General features: G+C 35.0%; 1 non-coding gene across 1 annotated transcript; it reads right to left on the reverse strand.

Moving 5' to 3' along the window:
* Positions 1-343: 343 nt before the first annotated feature.
* On the reverse strand, positions 344-445 carry LOC115894701. The gene has a single exon (XR_004054830.1). It is a non-coding gene; the product is annotated as a U6 spliceosomal RNA (small nuclear RNA).
* Positions 446-19,061: the final 18,616 nt, after the last annotated feature.

Raw genomic sequence — 19,061 nt, forward strand, 5'->3', positions numbered from 1 at the left:
GATATTTCAAGTAAAGTACACATACATTGGTGGATTATAAATAATATCTCAATATTTCATTTAATGATATCATATTAAAATATAATTATTATTCATTCCCAAATTCACTGCATGAGAATAAAGTAGCATACTGGGGAGGGTAGTGTTAAGGAAGTAAAATAGACTACTTTCACAAATAAGATCTATAATTTGAAATTTAAAAATTACTTCAATATATGAAAATTCTAACTTTAAATATTGCTAACCTACTTCCAGTAAAAGTAGTTATCCACCATTGAATGTCTTGCAGAATCCCTTTCAAATTTATAATTCAGCAATTCTTTCCAAGAGCATGTTTCACAAAATGCATACAGAGTGCTTCCTGAAGTTGTATGTCATTGTTTGCAAGGACCCTGATCATCTTCTCTGAGTCATTCCAATTTTAGCGTATGTGCCACCAAGGCAAGCATGATTTTAAGATTTTTTTTTTTTTTGGTCTTATTAGTCTCAATGATCATTAGACAAACTTTTAAATATTTAAAATGTTTCTTATAAATTGAAAGGTATAAGTAAGTATATGTATTTACGGGGTACAATATGATGCTATGATTTATAAACGTGAAATAATTAAATCAAACTAATTCGCATACCCATAATGTCAAATTCTTACTATTTTTGTATTGAGAACATTTGAAATTTATTATTTTAGCCATTTTTAAATGGACAATACACTGTAATTAACTACAGTCATCATGCTATGGAATTGATCTGAAGAAAAAAAAAAAAACCTTCATTCTTCCTTTCTAAGCTTTTGTACCCTTTGACCACCATCTCCTTATTTCTCCACCTCTAGCCTCTGCAATTTATATGTTACTCTCTGTTTTTATGAGTTCAATTGTTTTAGATTCCACATATAAGTGAGAACAAGTGGTATTTATTTTTCTGTACCTAGATTATTTCACTTAGCATAATGTTCTCCAATTCCATCCATGTTACAAATGATCACATTTCCTTCTTCTTTTTTTTATTTTTTAAGGCTGAAGAGTATTCTATTATGTATATATACCGCATTTTCTTTATGTACTTATCTGTTAATGGCTGCTGAGGTTGGCTATCGTGAAAATTACTGCAAAGAACATGGGAGTGCAGACATCTCTTCAACAAACTAATTTCAAATATCCTGTGTAAATATCCAGAAATGGGATTGCTAAGTCACATGGTGTTCTATTTTAAGTTTTTTGAGGAACCTCCATATAGTTTTCCATGTGGCTGTACTAATTAATATTCTTGCCAACAATATACAAGTGTACCTTGCTCTCCACATCCTCCAACACTAGTTAAATTTCCTTTTTGATACCAACCATTCTGACAGGTGTGAGGTGATATTTCATTGTGGTATTTATTTGGATTTTCCTAATGATTATCTCTAATTATTATTAATGTTGAACATTTTTCATTCATCTGTTGGCCATTTGTATGTCTTTTTTTAAAAAGTCTAACCAGGTCCCTTGCCCGTTTTTTTAAATCAAGTTATTTGTTTTCTTGCTATTGAGTTGCTTGGGTTCTTTATATATTTTGGATATAGACCCCTTATCAGATGTGGGGCTTATAAATATTTTCTCTCAATCCACAGGTTGTGTCTGCACACTGCTAATGCATTCCTTTGCTGTGCAGAAGTTTTTAGTTTGATGTAATGCCAGTTGTCTATTTTTGTTTTGTTGCGTGTGCTTTTGGGGTCAAATCCAAAAAAAATCATTGCTCAGGCCAATGTCATATAGTTTTTCTAAAATGGTATGTGTGTTTTCTTCTAGTAGTTTTACAGTTTCTGCTCTTACATGTAAGTCTTTATTAAATTTCGAGCAGATTTTTGTGTATGGTGTGAGATAAGGTTCCAATTTCATTCTTCTAAATGTAGATATCCAATTATCCCAGCAACACTTTTTGAAGAGACTGTCCTGTTCTTACTGTGTGTTGTTGGCCTCTTTGTCAAAAATCATTTCTGGGCTCTCTAATCTGTTGGTTTATGTGTCCATTTTTATTACAATACCATGCAGTTTTAATTACGTTAGTTTTGTAGTACACAGACATGCCTTGGAGATATTGCAGGTTTGGATCCAGATCACAGCAGTAAAGCAAATATCATAATAGGCAAGCCAAATGAATTTCTTGGTTTCTGACTGCATATAAAAGTTATATTTAAACTATAATCTCTTAAGTGTGCAACAGCATTATGTCTTTTAAAAAGTGCAATATACAAATACTTTATTGCTAAAAAAATGCAGACACAGGGACTTGAAGTGAGCACATGTTGTTGGAAAAATGGTGTTGACAGACTTGATCAATGCAATGTTGCCACAAACCTTCAATTTGTAAAAAATGCAATATCTGCAAAGTGCAATAAAGTGAAGTATAAAAAACAAACAAACAAGTTATGTCTGTAGTTTGAAATCAGATAGTGTGACATCTTTAGCTTTGTTCTTTTTGTTCATGACTACCTTGGCTATTTAGGGATTTTGTGGTTCTATACATGTTTTAGGATGCCTCTTTCTATTTCTATGAAGAAAAATGAAATTTAGGGATTGCATTGACTCTACGCTCTATGGACTGCTTTGAGTAGTATGGACATTTTCACAATATTAATTCTCCCGGTATATGAACACAGGTTATTTTTTCTTTTATTATGCTCTTTTCAATTTATTCTATGAATTTTTATAGGTTTTAGTTTACTTATTTTTTAACTCCTTGTTTAAATTTATTCCTAAGTATTTAATTTTTTGTAGTTATTACATGTGGAATTTTTTGAATTGTTCATTCTTAGAGTATAGAAACATGACTGATTTTGGGTTGTTGATTTCCATCTTGCAACTTCATTGCATTCATTTATTAGTTCCAACAGGGTTTCTTTTTTTTTTTTTTTTTTTTTTGGTAAAGTCTAGGATTTTCTATATATAAGAAAATGTTGACAGGAAACAGCAACAATTTCACTCTTTTTTTTTTTTTTTTTTTTTCCTATTTGAATGCTTTTTATTTATTTCTCTTGCTAATTACTCTGGCAAGAACTTTCACTACTATATTGAAGAGAAGCAATAGGTATCCTTTTTGAATTAAGAAAAGAAAAATAAGTACCTGTTTCTCAATTCAGAACTTAGAGAAAAGGCTTTAAATTTTTCACCATTCAGTATAATATTAGCTGTGGGCTTTTCATATATGGTATTTATTGTGTTGAAGTATATTCCTGTTCTAGCTAATTTGATGAGAATTTTTATTATAAAAGGATGATGAATTCTGTCAAATGCTTTTTCTGTATCTAATGAAATTATCATATGGTTTTTGTTCTTCATTCTGTTAATATGATGTATCATATTTATTGATTTTTGTATGTTGAATGATTTTTGCGTCCCAGAGATAAATTAGACTTGATCATGGTGCATAAGTCCTTTTAAAATGTTGTTGAATTTGCTTTGTTAGTATTTTGTTGAGGTTCATCAAAACTATTGGCCTGTAATTTTCTTTCCTTGTAGTGTCCTTGTCTGGCTTTGATATCCAAGTAATGTTGGCATCCTAAAAATTGTGTAGAATTAGTCCCTCTTCTATTTTTTGGAATAATTTGAGGAAAATTGTTATTAATTTTTTCTTTAATGTTTGGTAGAATTCAGCGGTCAAACCATTTGGTCCTGGACTTTTCTTTAATTGGAAACTGTTTATTACTGATTCAATTTCCCATTCATTATTGGTCTGTTCAAATGTTCTCTTTCTTCATGATTCAGTCTTGGTAGGTTGTCCCTGTTTAGGAATTCATCCATTTCTTCTAGGTTATCTAATTTACTGACATGTAATTATTCATAGTGATATTTTATTATCCTTTGTATTTCTATGGTATCAATTGTAATGTCTACTCTTTCATTTCTAATTTTCTTTTCTTCTCCCTTTTTCCCCTAATCTAGCCAATTGTTTGTCAACTTTGTCTTTTCAAAAATTCAACTCAGTTTCATTGATCTTTTCACTTTTTTCCTGTCTCTCTTTTACTTATTTATGATCTGATCTTTGTAACTTCCTTCTGCTAACTTTGGGCTTAGTTTGTCATGTTTCTAGTTCCTCAAGGAGTAACTGTAAGTTGCTTGAGATTTTTCTTCACTTTTGATGTAGGCATTTACTGCTAAAAACTTCCCTCTCAGACCCACTTTTGCTGTGTCCCATAAGTTTGGGTATAATATGTTTTTATTTTCATTTGTCTTAAAATATATGTAAATTTCCCTTTTAGTTTCTTCACTGGCCCATTTGTTGTTCAAGAGTATATTGTCTAATTTTCATGTATTTGTGAATTTTCCAAAATTCCTTCTGTTATTGATTTCCAGTTTTCTACCATTGTGGTCAGAAAAAATACTTGATACAATTTCAGCTTTTTAAAATTTTCTAATAGTTGTTTGTGCTCTAACATATAATCTGTTCTGGAGAATGTTTCATGTATGTTGGAGAAGACTGTGTATTCTGTTGCTATTGAATGAAATGTTCTATACATGTCCATTATCACTTGATGAAAAGTGTTCAAGTCCAATGTTTTCTTATTAGTTTTCTGTCTTAATGATCTGTCCATTATTAAAAGTTGAGTATCGAAGTTCCCTACTACTATTGTATTGCAATCCATTTCTCCTTTCAGATCCTTTAATATATGTTTCATATATTTAGCTGCCCCAATGTTGAGTGCATATATATTTACTGCTTTATCATTATATAGTGTTCTTATCTCTCTCTCTCTCTTTTTTTTTTTTTTTTTTTTTTTGACAGAGTCTTGCTGTCACCCAGGCTGGAGTGAGTGGCATGATATTGGCTCACTGCAAGCTCTGCCTTCTGGGTTCATGCCATTCTCCTGCCTCAGCTTCCTGAGTAACTGGGACTACAGGCACTCGCCACCATGCCGCCCTAACTTTTTGTATTTTTAGTAGAGATGGGGTTTCACCGTGTTAGCCAGGATGGTCTTGATCTCCTGACCTCATGATCCGCCTGCCTCAGCCTCCCAAAGTGCTGGGATTACAGGCGTGAGCCACCGCGCCTAGCCTATAGTGTTCTTGTCTCTTTACAATTTTTGACTTAATGTCTATTTTGTGTGATGTAAGTATAGCTACTTCTGCCCTCCTTTGGTTTACATTTGCAAGGAGTATCTTTTCCATCCCTTTGCTTTCAGTCTCTGTCTGTCCTTAAAAGTGAGATGAGTCTCTTGTAGGCAGCATATAGCTGAGTCTTGTTATTCATTTATTACATCTCTTTATTAGATAATTTTATAATGGGATTTTATATATATATATATAGTCCCATAGACAATAACACTATCATTTATATAAATATTGACATGATAATTATTTATATTGATATTTACATGAGAAATATTTGTTGTTTAAGCCATCCAATCTACAGAATTTTGTTATGGCAGCCAAAATTGATGAAGAAAGTTTTTGATACTGACAAGTAGGTTGCTGCTATAACCAATATGAAAAAATGTGGAAGCAGCTTTAAAGGTGATTCTGGTCAGGACTTACAAAGGAAAAAAGCAAGTCTATAGAGAATGATTCTATCTTTTTTTTTTTTTTTTTTTTTTTTTTTTTTAATGAGACAGAATCTCTCTCTGTTACCCAGGCTGGAGTGCAGTGGCACAATCTCGGCTCACTGCAAGCTCTGTCTCCCATGTTCACGCCTTTCTCCTGCCTCAGCCTCCCAAGTAGTTGGGACTACAGGTGCCTGCCACCACGCCCAGCGAATTGTTTGTATTTTTAGTAGAGAAGCGGTTTCACCATGTTAGCCAGGATAGTCTCAATCTCCTGACCTTGGGATCCACCCGCCTTGGCCTCCCAAAGTGCTGGGATTACAGGTGTGAGCCACTGTGCCCGGCCTGATTCCATCTTCTTAAAGAATACATAAATAGTTACGTATAGTCTGTTGGAAGAAATGTAGACACTAACGGGTATTCTGATGAAGCCTCGTGTAGAAATGGGAAACATGTTATTAGACAATAGAGAAAGGCAATTTTTATTATAAATAAAGGAAGGCTGTCAAACTACTTAGATCCTACAGCACAGGGCTATAAAGCTATTCATCTGTAAACTTGTGATATTCTTCAAGAAAAGGGAAGAATGGCTCTGATGATGATTCATGAATTATCAAGGCCACCATCTCAGTTGCAATGTGCTGGACAGTCTCCAGTCAAAACCATAGGAATGGGGTCATGTGGAGTTGACTGTGTATGTCTCCTGCCTGGCACATAATTATTATTTATATTAATATTGGTATTCTATACCAGCATTATATTTTCCTGGCTACAGTGTTCACAATCTGTTTTCTTCACATTTTTGTACAGACCATTGTATTAGTCTGTTCTCACACTGCTAATAAAGACATACTCAAAACAGGGTAATTTATAAAGAAAAGAGGTTTAACAGGTGCACAGTTCCACATGGCTGGGGAAGCCTCACAATCATGGTGGAAAGCAAAGGAGAAGCAAAGGCACATCTTACATGGAAGCAGACAAGAGAGCTTGTGCAGGGAACTCCCAGTTATAAAACCATCAGATCTCATGAGAGTTATATATTACCACCAGCCCAGTATGGGGGAAACTGCCCCCATGATTCAATTATCTCCACCAGACCTCAACCTTGACATGTGGGGATTATTACAATTCAAGGTGAGATTTGGGTGGGGACAGCCAAACTATACCAATCATTGACTACAGAATTAATAATTAAGGCTTACCTTATAAATATTAACTATTATAAAGCACTTTATATTATTATCAGTAGTGACAGGCAATCTAGTTGAACAAAAATTTGGCACAATGAAACCATCTTCTTTTCAGTCCTATCCTTGGCATTAATTATCTGTGTGATCTTCAGTTGGGCTCTGTGATCTCTGGCTTGGGTTTGTCATGAGGATAATAATACTTAATCTACATGCTTCCTAGGGGTGTTGCGAACAAAATAACCCTGGTAGCATAATTTGGAAATGTGGCAAATGATAAAATATACATTATTGCTGGCATAATTTTACACAGTTAAGTAAATTTGATTATTTGAGTAATAATAGACAAACTTAAATATAGCTGCTTCTCTGCTGGATATGCAATTAAATTTGTGGTGAGCATCTGAGAGTCTTTTTGCCCTTTCAGTACTTTGAAATTTATTTCATATCTTAAAAATTTGTAGAGCAGAAACTATTTTAAAAATTATTATTCATTATTTAAGAATTTAAGTTCTGAAGGTAATGTTGTTTTAACTTTAGTCTCAGGAAAACCTATTTATGATTGTTTGTCTTGACCTGCTAATATCATTTAAGGTGCAAAGAATAAGCTGTGAGTTTGATTTTACATTAGTCATAAGAACATTACCTTGACATTTAAAGAGAAAGAAAACATTTTATGAGATTTCAGAGGAGCACTTAAAATATTGAAAGGTCTCCTTGATAAAAAAACAAAATGTTCTTCTTTTGTTCTTTGAAAATGTCCACATTCCTCTCCATGAGACATATGTCAACGTATTCTACACAGATTGGGGTAAAGTATCCCATAATTCTGCAGATTATCATTGGATTTTGCTGTGAACTCAAGTCATTCTTTATCTTGAGAGATAGACAAGTAGGAAGTAATTTTCAAAATGGTCTGCTTTGAGAATGAGGAGATTAAACCACTTTGAGGAAAAATGTAGATGAATCAACCTTTTTAAAGTGCAGTTAATTTACTTTGATGAGATGATAAATTTTGGGGGTGACTGACAGATATATTTATCATCCTCATGTGGTTCATACAGTGTGAGCCATAGAGGAGTTCAAGTGGGAGGAAGATATTGCAATGAAGACAGGTGTCAGAAACGGTCTGAAAATCCATATGCATGACTATATACTGAATAGTTCATTTTTCAAGTTTGTGCTGATACATATGTATATATGTCACTTTAAATATATATGAATTTGTATTCTATAAAATATATATGAAATACAAATTCATATGGCATTTGTCATTATCAATTTTCTTAATCTGTGGCTACTAAAATCACTTACAGCAGCTGAAGGCCTACTTTTTTGAAGTTTAATGACTGTCAAAAACTAATGCTGATCTTAACAACTGAGAGGATACAATACTTAAGAAAGGAGTTGTCAATATCAATTTGTAAACAAAGATGAAATTATCATTCTTGAAATACATGAGGAAGACTATTCCCTTCAGTCTCCAAATCAGTGTTTTACATATTTAGTTTTAAAGGAATAATCATTTACATATTCACTATGTTCACAGATACATAAAAAACGTAAACTAAATGTAAATACAACTATCCACAAATAGGAAAATATTTTAAAATATTTAAAACATCAATATCAATAATGTTTTGGATGGTAAATGGTGTTCTTTTTCAGTTTCCTTTTAGAGTTTCCAATATTAAAAAAAAAAAAGTTGCTTTTATAACTAAAAAGAAAAATTTTAAGTAAGCCAAAGCACTCTACACAGCAAAAGGTGAATCTTTCTTTTCCCCATTTTGATTATTTTATCTTTCTTTAGATGGCCATTACGGACTTATACTAATACAATCCAAGCTAAGACTAGAAAATATTCAAATATTTCTTGAAGAATATTTATTGAGAAACAAATATCTGAAGCTATTGTTCTGGAGTATTTGGGATTAATTCAAGAATGCAATAACTGTGGTTCATTTACTTGCAGAATTTAAAGCCTAAAAGGATTATGGAAATTACAATTACAACAAACAATAGAATCAGAATGATAAAATCTAAAACTAAAGGAAAACAATGAACTATAATAAATATGACAGATATTTGATATGCTCTGTGTATAAAGATTTCCTAAACATTGATAACAAAATCACATAAATTTCAGTCTTAAAAATGGCCAGATTCGGGAATAGACAAAAATGTAAGCAATGAATGTGAATAAAGATGCCAATATTTAACTTTATTTTATGTGACTACAATGAAGCACAAATCTCTGTGTGTGTATGTGTCTTTCTCATCTTCTTTCTCTCTCTGTCTTTTTCTTGCCCTCTTTTTCTCTCACTGGTCAAGATAAGGTTGACAAGACTGTGCTGGTTCCCTCACACAAGCTTTCCAGAATGCAATTTTATAATTTTTAAAATATATTAAAATGTTCGCTATAATATAAGAAAATGATTTTTCTAATGACCAAGTAAAAGTAGTCAGAAATTCAAACCAATATATTCAAGCCAAAATATTAATAATTGTTTACACATACATAGCACAGGTAGTATTATTTTTAAAATTAGTATACTCTTTTCCTATACAGTTTCATATACTGATCTTCTCCACGTTTTCCTGAGGCATTTATCTATAGGGATGAGGAGGGTACAGGGGAGGAGGCTTTGAAAGACAGGGCATAAGGATTGTTAGAGCAGAGTTTATTATTTAACTTCCCGGTATCCAAAACAGAATTTTTGAAGGTGCAGCAGAAAAATCTTTGAATGCCAGGCTTTGTGAAGGAAAATATAGTTTTCCAAATGACTTAGAATATATCAAAAGTCAAGCATCATGGGAATAAAGGGACATTTTGCCACAGACCAGAGAAGAGCTCTCTTCTGCCCATGACTTAGCCGTGAGGCCACAGGAGACAAGTGACAAAGTCCTGAAGTGATGCTGGTCACACCTTGTGGACCCATGCAGACCTTGAGAGACCCAGAATCTCTCCTGTGCCCTGTGAGGTCACACAGAATTACCAGCAGCTGAAGTCTAGAAGAAGAAAAAAGATACAAATGTCTGGTATGTGGCTTCCAATGACATGTACCAGAGCTTTACCCCGAACTGCCAAGAGACCCTGCCATTCTTTGGTAATCATGAATCACATCCTAGACCAATTCTGTTATTTCACTAAAGAAACAACAGAGGGAGAACCCAAAAGATACCATGCAGATTTGAAGAATTATTTCCCAATTCAGTGAAAAACCATAAGCTCTGATTACAAATTCTTAGGCCATTGGTAGGCCTTGAAATGGACACTCATCAGTAACATTTACATTTGTTTCCAGGAAGTGATACCACAATCAACAATATTTTCTCTCACAATCAATAATAGGCCACTCCTATTATTGGTTTGGGGATAATTCTTGATTGTACTTAGACCTTTTAGAGATTAGATCTTCATCTAGAGAATTATCTTTTTATTTAAGGCAATATTGTGCAGGTTTCCTTTTTACCTTTTTTTCCTTTTGTAACCTGTACCAACCAATATTTTGTTTTACAGTAAAATGCAGGCAACCTCACCATACTCTTTATTTTATGTCATTGTTAACATTCAAGTATGAGATACTTGAATACTTACTTTGGATGCATTTTTTTCCTACAACAGTAAGACATGATTCAGACACTTTGTATTGTCCTCTCCAACCAAGATGTTAATATTATTTAATTTGGAATTTAAATACCAGGATTTTAGTGTATGACGCTACAAGACTCTTCAGTCATGAATGTGTATATTGCTGTTAGATAATGTTCAAATCTGCATTTGAACTCACAATTATATTACTCAAGCAAAACACATGCTTCTACATAAATATATTGTATCCTAACAAACACATGAACTCGTTCAAGTTCACCTAAAATTGCAGTATCATAATAAATTGACCAAAATGTTAAAATTTCATAAAGGATTAATGATGGAAAAGTCCATTTTAACTTCCGATGTGCCAACACTACTTTAGAGAGTATTTCTTATGCTGGTAAGTACTATACTTATCATCACGGTGCACAGGCTCTCTATTTTTATAAAAATCTTTGTATCTGTTAATGTCTTGGTTATTTTATAACATTTATATGTAAAGAAACAAACACTGGCAAAATATAAAATTTGATACCACTGACTATTATTAGGGTTACTGTATGTAAGTTTTCATCTATTTATAAGGTAAACCAAAGATGTATCTTTAAATGATGAATTTGCCCCATTTCAGGAAAGAGGTAGACAGTACAGTCTGTCCCAGCATAGATTAATATCTGATGATTACAGAGCCCTTAGCCTTCTGCCTTGAGGGATGGACCTGATCTCCTCAAATTCACGCTTTGATTAAAAGGAAGATAAATGAAAACCATGTTCTTTTTTCTTTCCTGCCCATTTCTAAACAGACATACACATCTAAAGTCCATTTATTTCTCTTATGTAAGTTCTTAGACCTACCATGCCCACAACATACTGCCACCTTTCTTTCAGTCTGTGCGGTAGCTCAGAACCAGTATAAAGAATGCACGAGATTGTTCTGTTTCAAAATTAATTAGAAAAGGTGAGACTCAAAAACTTTCATTGAAGGATAAGCCAAAAAGAACTTGGATAAGAGAGCCGTCTCAGGGGGTCCTAATTAAGAAAGTAGGGATGGGTCAGAAACACCTTGCTCTGTTTTTACATATGAAAAAGTTCTGGATTAGGAAGAGCCTAGGGACTTTGAATTGGAATACACTGGGTTTTATTTCAGTTCTGACACTGAGAGGTGTGTCATCTCTGGCATGACTTGTAACCTCTCATTAACAGAGATATCTGACTCACAGGTTTTCGGGATTCCCTCAGACGATTAGCATAATAGGATTTTATGAAATAGGATGTAGTACATTAGTGTAAGTCATCATAAAGTTAGAAAAGTTATGGCTCAATATTCACAGTGGATGGCTTATTTGCTTAGGTAATACTTTGGAGATAACTTGAAATTGCCTGTTATTACATTATATTTTTGATAAATATATTCTTGTACGTGTTCCTCTCCTCTGAGTTCATAGGAAATGATTGATTATACAAGTCAATTTACTTAACATTATTGACTGCTTACAGTATGTCAGGCATTTCGCTAAAAAATATATAAATAATTTTTCTATGTAATACTATAACTAATTTTTTTCTCTATTTTACACATAGGAAATTGTGGCTTGGAGGAGTGAATCTCAGGGCACTATTTTTATATATAAAGTGATGTGTTTTCCCCTCACATATTTCTTGTTGCTCAGTAACTTTTTTCCCTATTCATCCACAGTTAGCGTATTTCATGCCCAACGCCTCAGGGATTTAAGACACCACGGAATTTTGTAATTTCTGATAATATCCATTTGTTTCTCAAACTGTAGTCTAACTACAAACTGTACTAAATATTATGTTGAACCCTTACAACATAAGAAAGTTGTAAAATATCTTAAATTATTTTATTTAATCCTCTGAAAAACACTGGGAGCTATAGGCTGTAATTATACATATTCTATAGATACCTTCCCCGCGACATTTTATAAAGATCTTATACAGACCTGAAATTTCTATCTCACCCAGGTCACTTGGATATTAAGAAATAAACTGAAGTTTCAAACCTCTCCAAACAGCCTCACAACAAATGACATTGGAGACGAGAGGGAGTCTTCTCCTCTATACTCAAGCCTTTTACATGAACCCAATTAAGGGTTAAACATGAAAAAAACTCAGCATACTTGGAGATCCAGTGGTGAACTTGTGCACTTATAATGCCCTGGAGAAATTGCAAGAACCCAGAGTTCCCGAACATGCTATCAAGCAGAGTAGAAAAAATGTTAATTTGGTACTTCTAGGCAGATGGCCAAAATTTAACTTGTTAACACCATCCATTTGCTCCAGCATATCAAGTAAAAAATAGTATGATTTTTGCTGACCCAAAGGAAAACGTAGATCTGGTATAACATGCCACAATTCTGCTAAGTTTCTGAGCTCCGGGAGAGAACAAGATCTGCCAAAACTTCGTAGTGCCTCTAAGGTCGGGGGAGAGGCAAAGGTGGGAATGGCAGAACAAATAAGAGATGTGGGAGGGGCAGAACCAGTCTGAGATTCCCACAGCGGTGACTTGAATGTACAGAAATCAGAAGACACAGTAGAACAACTCCAAAGACAGATTTTGTTGTTTGTTTGTTTGTTTGTTTGTTTTGAGGCAGGGTCTCACTCTTAACCCTGACTGGAGTGCAGTAGCGTGCTCTCGGCTCACCTCAACATCCACCTCCCAGGCTCAAGCAATTCTCCTGCCTCAGCCTCCCTAGTAGCTGGGGTTAAAGCACAAGCCACCACATCCGGCTAATTTTTGTATTTTTAGTAGAGATGGGGTTTCACCATGTTGGCCAGGCTAATCTTGAACTCCTGACCTCAAATGATACACCCGCATCAGCCTCGCAAAGTGCTGAGATTATAGGCTTGAGCCACCACACCTGGCCAGACAGGGTTTTCATGATGCTATTGAATCTTAGTTTCAGGGCTCCTAACTTGTCTAAATTCCTCCAAGGACACGAGACGTGTTGAAATTAGCCCATTATTTTCCAATATCCTATAACTGAAGAATATGTGGTAAAAATATAATGTACATGTTTAGAGTGCACAACAAGTTCAGTGAATCTTGGCAAATGCATATCCTCCTATAACCACCAATTCAGTCCTATGAAGCTATAGATCACGCCCATCACCCCAGGTAGTTCCATGGTGACCTCATCTAGTACATCCTACACTCAGAGGCAGTTACCTTTCCTATTTGTTCTTGTTTTTTCTAGATCACTTTGACTATCCTATGTGTATGCATTTCCATATAAATTTTAGTATTACCTTGATAATTTCTTCAAAAAGACTTTTACCTGACAGGAATGAAACTCTACGTTTTCTCTCCTTAGTAGTCAGTGCCTGCTGATATTTCTACTTGGCTCTATCAGCCTTCAAGCTCTTGCTTTTTCTGAGAAGCTTGAAAGCCTTGCTCAATGTATGGACAGTTCAAAAAACAGCCAAGAGTCTGAGAAGAGTTTGTGTCCAGATTTTTGACTCCCTCATTTATAACTCCCTCTTCTTTAATTTTTTTTCCTCAATTTCTAGTTGTTGTTGACCTTGAACTCTCGCCTCTGGCTTCTTATTCCATTATGATTCCATGATTTGCTTGAGCTCTATTTTATGGGAACTGTCTAGAAGGAAAAACGCTGGGTAGATCTAGGTTTCATGCAACATCTTTCTTTCTTTCTCTTACTGTCTTTCTCTTTCCCTTCCTCCCTTCCTTCCTCCCTTCCTTCCTTCCTTCCTTCCTTCCTTCCTTCCTTCCTTCCTTCCTTCCTTCCTTCCTTCCTTCCTTCCTTTCTTTCATTCATTCTTCTCTTGGAGAGAAAAAGGGTCTCACTATATTGCCCAGTCTGGCCTTAAACTTCTGGCCTCAAGCAATCTTCCCACCTCAGCCTCCTGAGGAGGCTGGTCCACCACTGCACCCAGTCTTTTTCTTCTTTCAAGCATCGTGTACCCTTTGGTTTCTGCCTGGTTTGGGTCACCCTACAGTGTCTTCAAACAGTTACTTTTTTTAAAAAAATAATAATTTGTCTGGAAAGCATCATTGTATTTGGAAGAAGCTTTAATTTTCTATATAATATCCTAACATTTCCAGAAGCTAGACCTGTCATCTACTTTTTACAAATTCACAGAAACATTTTAGCTGCAATCTGTTAATAACACTGCCTTTTTCCACACTGACTTCTTCTCTACCACACCTCCACTTGAGTAGGGTGGTATTAGAATGGTTGCAGGCATTTTAGGGACCTGGCAAAGAGAGTGAAATTGGCAATACATATAGTTTGAATTCACTGGCATATATTTAGGTGATTCTTAGGTATACTATATTCTTGTTAGCCTTCTGTGAGTGAAAGACTTTCAGGAATATTTTTGCTACCCACTTCACTTTCTTAGCTGGTATAATAACCTGAGTGAATAGTGCCAGAGATTACCTAGCACTGGAAGTATATGGGTAGTGGAAATAAGATTTGAAATGTGCAGAATCATAAGATATCATCTCTGTCAGAAGATTTTCTCTTCCAGTTGTACTTGATGGTACAGTATATATACTTATTAATGTCATACATAAAGATAGATCTATAAGAATCATACATACAGAATTTACCAGAACCCCTTTATTTGTAGGTGACAAACCTTTAGAACTCTAATGAACAGTGAGTTTTTCTTCTTGTGAAATCATATTTTGTGATCACAACTATCAATAAAAAATATTAAACTTCCAGAGGGAAACACAAGTTACCATTTCCTCTGCATTAATTATATTTTAGAAATACTTGTTTTAGATAATGGGTTTCATTAAAACTGAGTCAAAATGGGCAAGGAGTTTAACAGAGTGAGTTGTTATTTCTCCAGAATGTATGGTATTCAAGCTAATACTGATCAGTTTTTTGACAGTTGTAAAATGCAATCATGTATTTCTGCATTCTAAATATACATTTTCCCTTATATCTAATTTTATGCTCATAATTCTGTCTTATTTTAATTAAACCCTCCACCAAATGTACAATAATCAGTAGTTACAAAACCTGGATTCACTCCCGGGTGACATAAATTTCAGTCTGTCTGCGTATGCAGTTGATATGACATGACAGCTGAAGATCCTCTCTCCCCCAAGCCTCTTACCTTGATACCACATAGATCTTCAGTGCTCAGAAATAACCATAAAAACCCTGCATTGCCAGGCACCGTGACTCATACCTGTAATCCTAGCACATTGGGAGGCTTGAGGCCAGGAGTATGAGACCAGCCTGGACAACATAGAGCAACCCATCTCTACAAAAGAAAAAAATAATAATTAGCTGGGCACAGTGGGCGTGTGTCTATAGTCCCAGCTGCTAGGGAGACTGAGTTGGGAGGACCCTTTGAATCCAGGAGTTCCAGGCTACAGTGAGCTATGATCAGACCACTACGCTGCAGTGTGGTTGACAGCAAGACTCTGTCTCAAGAAAAAACAAACAAAAAACCCTGTGTTAACAGAGTTCGGTTTTTAACACCCCATGGAATATTTATCATAAAATAAATTAAATTTAATTATAAAAAAGTAAACTTATACTTGCTTTTGGGCCTGAGATAAGTACTCATCACAGAGGCTTAACGTCCACAGAACTAGTCAATAGTGGAGCCGAGTTTCATATTTAAGTCTTTGGGTTTCACACAGAGTCTTTAATATGGGAATAATGAAAATATAGATGTTATGCCAACTGCATTTGCCATCTACGTGTATTCCTAAAGTCCTTTTGAATATAACAATATATACATGTGAGAATTCATAGTCTTGTGAGAGAAGATACTTTTGAGAAATGAAATTATAGCCTTTATTTTTGTTTTATATAGCAAATACTTACCTGATATACAAGCTACCTTTATGAGGTTTTTAGAAAGGTTAGTGAATCATCTTTGTAACAATTTGATGAGATAGGTATTGTTTTATTTTCTTTTGCAGTGTCAGGAACTATGAAGCATTGGAGATTTTACCTTGCTTTCTAGTTAGCCTGCCGCAGTTTCATAGATGCTGACAGAAAACACAAATATGAAGGGTCAGAGACAGAAAACTTCATTACTAATGGTGTAGCAGCTGCAAAAACTTCATGTTCACCTCAGTTTCGCTTGCTTTCCCCAACCCAAGTCCCATGAGGGAGATGGTTAGGCAGGGGCCAGGCAAACACTGTACACACAGTGGGTTTGGATCAAAAATAAGTAGCACCAAGTTCAATAAAACCTGTCTTATTAGGTTGGTGCAAAAGTTATTGCAGTTTTTGCCATCAAAAGTGCTGTGACTGCAGTCACACCTGCCCAAGGGTTTGGGAGAGAGGGGATCATGAATCTATATTGTTCTAATCAGGAAACAAATCTGCCTTATGACCCACAAGGAGACTCTGTCGCTGTTTTGCAAGACAGTTTACTTTCTAGGTATCCTTGAAAAGTTGCCAAGACAAAATCTGTCACTAGACATGTGGGGGCGCCAGGAAGAATTGTCCCTTAACATACAAATGAGGAAACAGAAGTTAGGTGAGTTTTCCATGATGTGATGCCTTCATTAGTAAGTAGTAGAATTGGGATTACAGACCTTGAAAGGCAGGCTCTAGAGCCCATGTTCTTAGTCCCTACTCCTCCTGCTTTTAGTACCTCTCCAAGTGTGAGCAGGTGCATCACTGAAGGCTGAGATGATTAATAAACTTGACTTTCTGTTACGTGTCAGTTACTAAAGGTTTTTTCTGGGGAGGGGGTTGGAGTAAAGGGTTCCCAAGGGGATAATCTAAGCCTCCTTGTAAATCAGTAGGATTCTGTCACCTAAACACCTCTAGGAGATCTTCTCTTTTATTCCTCAAAATCCTAACAGATAGGGCTGCATCAGACTCAACTTCTTCTCTACCTAGGAGCATAGTCTTCATGAAACTAATTTTCACACAAATAGTGTTGGTTCTGTAAATAACACAAAGCAACAGACTCAGAAAATCTTGTTCTAAAAGGGGTCACTGGCTGTCCTTATAAATTAACAAGTAAACAACCAAAGGCCGAAAGCAGTTGAATGAAATGCTCACAGCCATACATTTAGTAAGGAACAAAATCAGCATAAGAGAACTTCTGCTTTTTAACTTTAGTTCTGCATGCTTTCTGCCATACGGTGAAAATGAGCCTCAGACTTCTACATCTTATGCTGCTTTCTTTCCCCGAACCGTTTGAAGAGACAGTATCGCAAGTCTTGTTAAGCTCTAAGGAGAAACCCAAGAAAAAAATTAGAACTTGATAGATTTTTTTTTTAATCTAAGGACCAAGAGTATAAAAGTCCAGATGTAATTAATGGATTTTTAAATATGTCTAAGTTTTAACTGTACTCAAATTACTCACCAAGGCAAGAAATATTGTCTGGATCTAGTAAAGCAATTACAGAAACAAATACTTTCTCTTTAGTAAAATGAAAAAGTCCCAGGAAGAAGTCCTATTTATATTTATTTCCCTTGAGGCTTTTCCCCCCCCTCTGGAAGTGAGTTTTAAGGAGAAATGAAATTTTGGGACTGGATGACTCAATTATGTAAATGCACTAATTATATATGGAACAGATCCTATTTCATATGTTTTCTTTTTTTTCTTCTCCTTCTAACTAGAAGAAGTGTTTTTAGATACATGCGTTGTCCAGGGTTCCCAGGGGGTGAATGCTCTACATATGTGCAACATTTAGAAATACAGTTCCATTAACTGTCCTCTATAGCTCTTCTAGGTACGATTATTTCATAATAGGTAATACAATTTTAGGATCAGTGAGATGCATTACTGAAAGTTTCCACAGACCTTCCACCTAATTTGAAAACACTACACTATTATAGCCTCATAAGTAGATTATTAGGTTTAACTTTATGCTAGAGGAAGTTTAAAAGCTGATATTCTTTCTCTACAGGATCATGACCATCACCGTTCTTTAAAAACCAAATGTGCAGCTGGGCACGGTGGCTGTAATCCCAGCACTTTGGGAGGCCAAGGCGGGTAGATCCCCTGAGGTTGGGAGTTCGAGACTAGCCTGACGAACATGGAGAAACCTCATCTCTACTAAAAATAAATTAGCCAGAAGTGGTGGCACACACCTGTAGTCACAGCTACTCAGGAGGGTGAGGTGGGAGAACTGCTTGAACCCGGGAGGTAGAGGTTGCAGTGAGCTGAGATTGTGCCATTGCACTCCAGCCTGGGCAATAAGAGTGAAACTCCATCTCAAAACAAAAACAAAAACAAAAACCAAATGTGCTGCAATGAAGGTAAATTAATACTGCTGTCTGAAGTATCATTTTTTAAATCAGGATACACTTGTGTATATATATCTATATCATATCTAGATATGATATATATCATAAATCTATATATATCTAGATATGATATATATCATAAATCTATATATATCTAGATATATATCATATCTCTACCTCATATGTATGATTACATATGATAAAGCAGAACAGTAATGCCACTATATGGTTATTTTTGAAATACTTAGTTTGTATTTTAAAAGAATAGAAATATTCTTCTGAAAGAGCTTTCGAAAGAGCACCTAGGACTCGTTTCAAACATTATTGTAAAGTAGAGGAAATTGGTTTTCAACGATTGCTATCTCAGTTCCTCCCTGCTCTTTATTCAATGGGCCCATGCTCTTCCTTTCACATTTTTCATTTCCTAAACTGAAACCTCCTCTAAGTTTCCTAATTGAATATGTTATAGCCAACTCATATTTCAAGAATATGCATCACAGGAAGTTTTTATTTTGAAGGAGGAATAAAAAGCTTTAAAT

Source organism: Rhinopithecus roxellana, chromosome 18 (genome assembly GCF_007565055.1).
Source record: "Rhinopithecus roxellana isolate Shanxi Qingling chromosome 18, ASM756505v1, whole genome shotgun sequence".
Taxonomy (NCBI): domain Eukaryota; kingdom Metazoa; phylum Chordata; class Mammalia; order Primates; family Cercopithecidae; genus Rhinopithecus; species Rhinopithecus roxellana.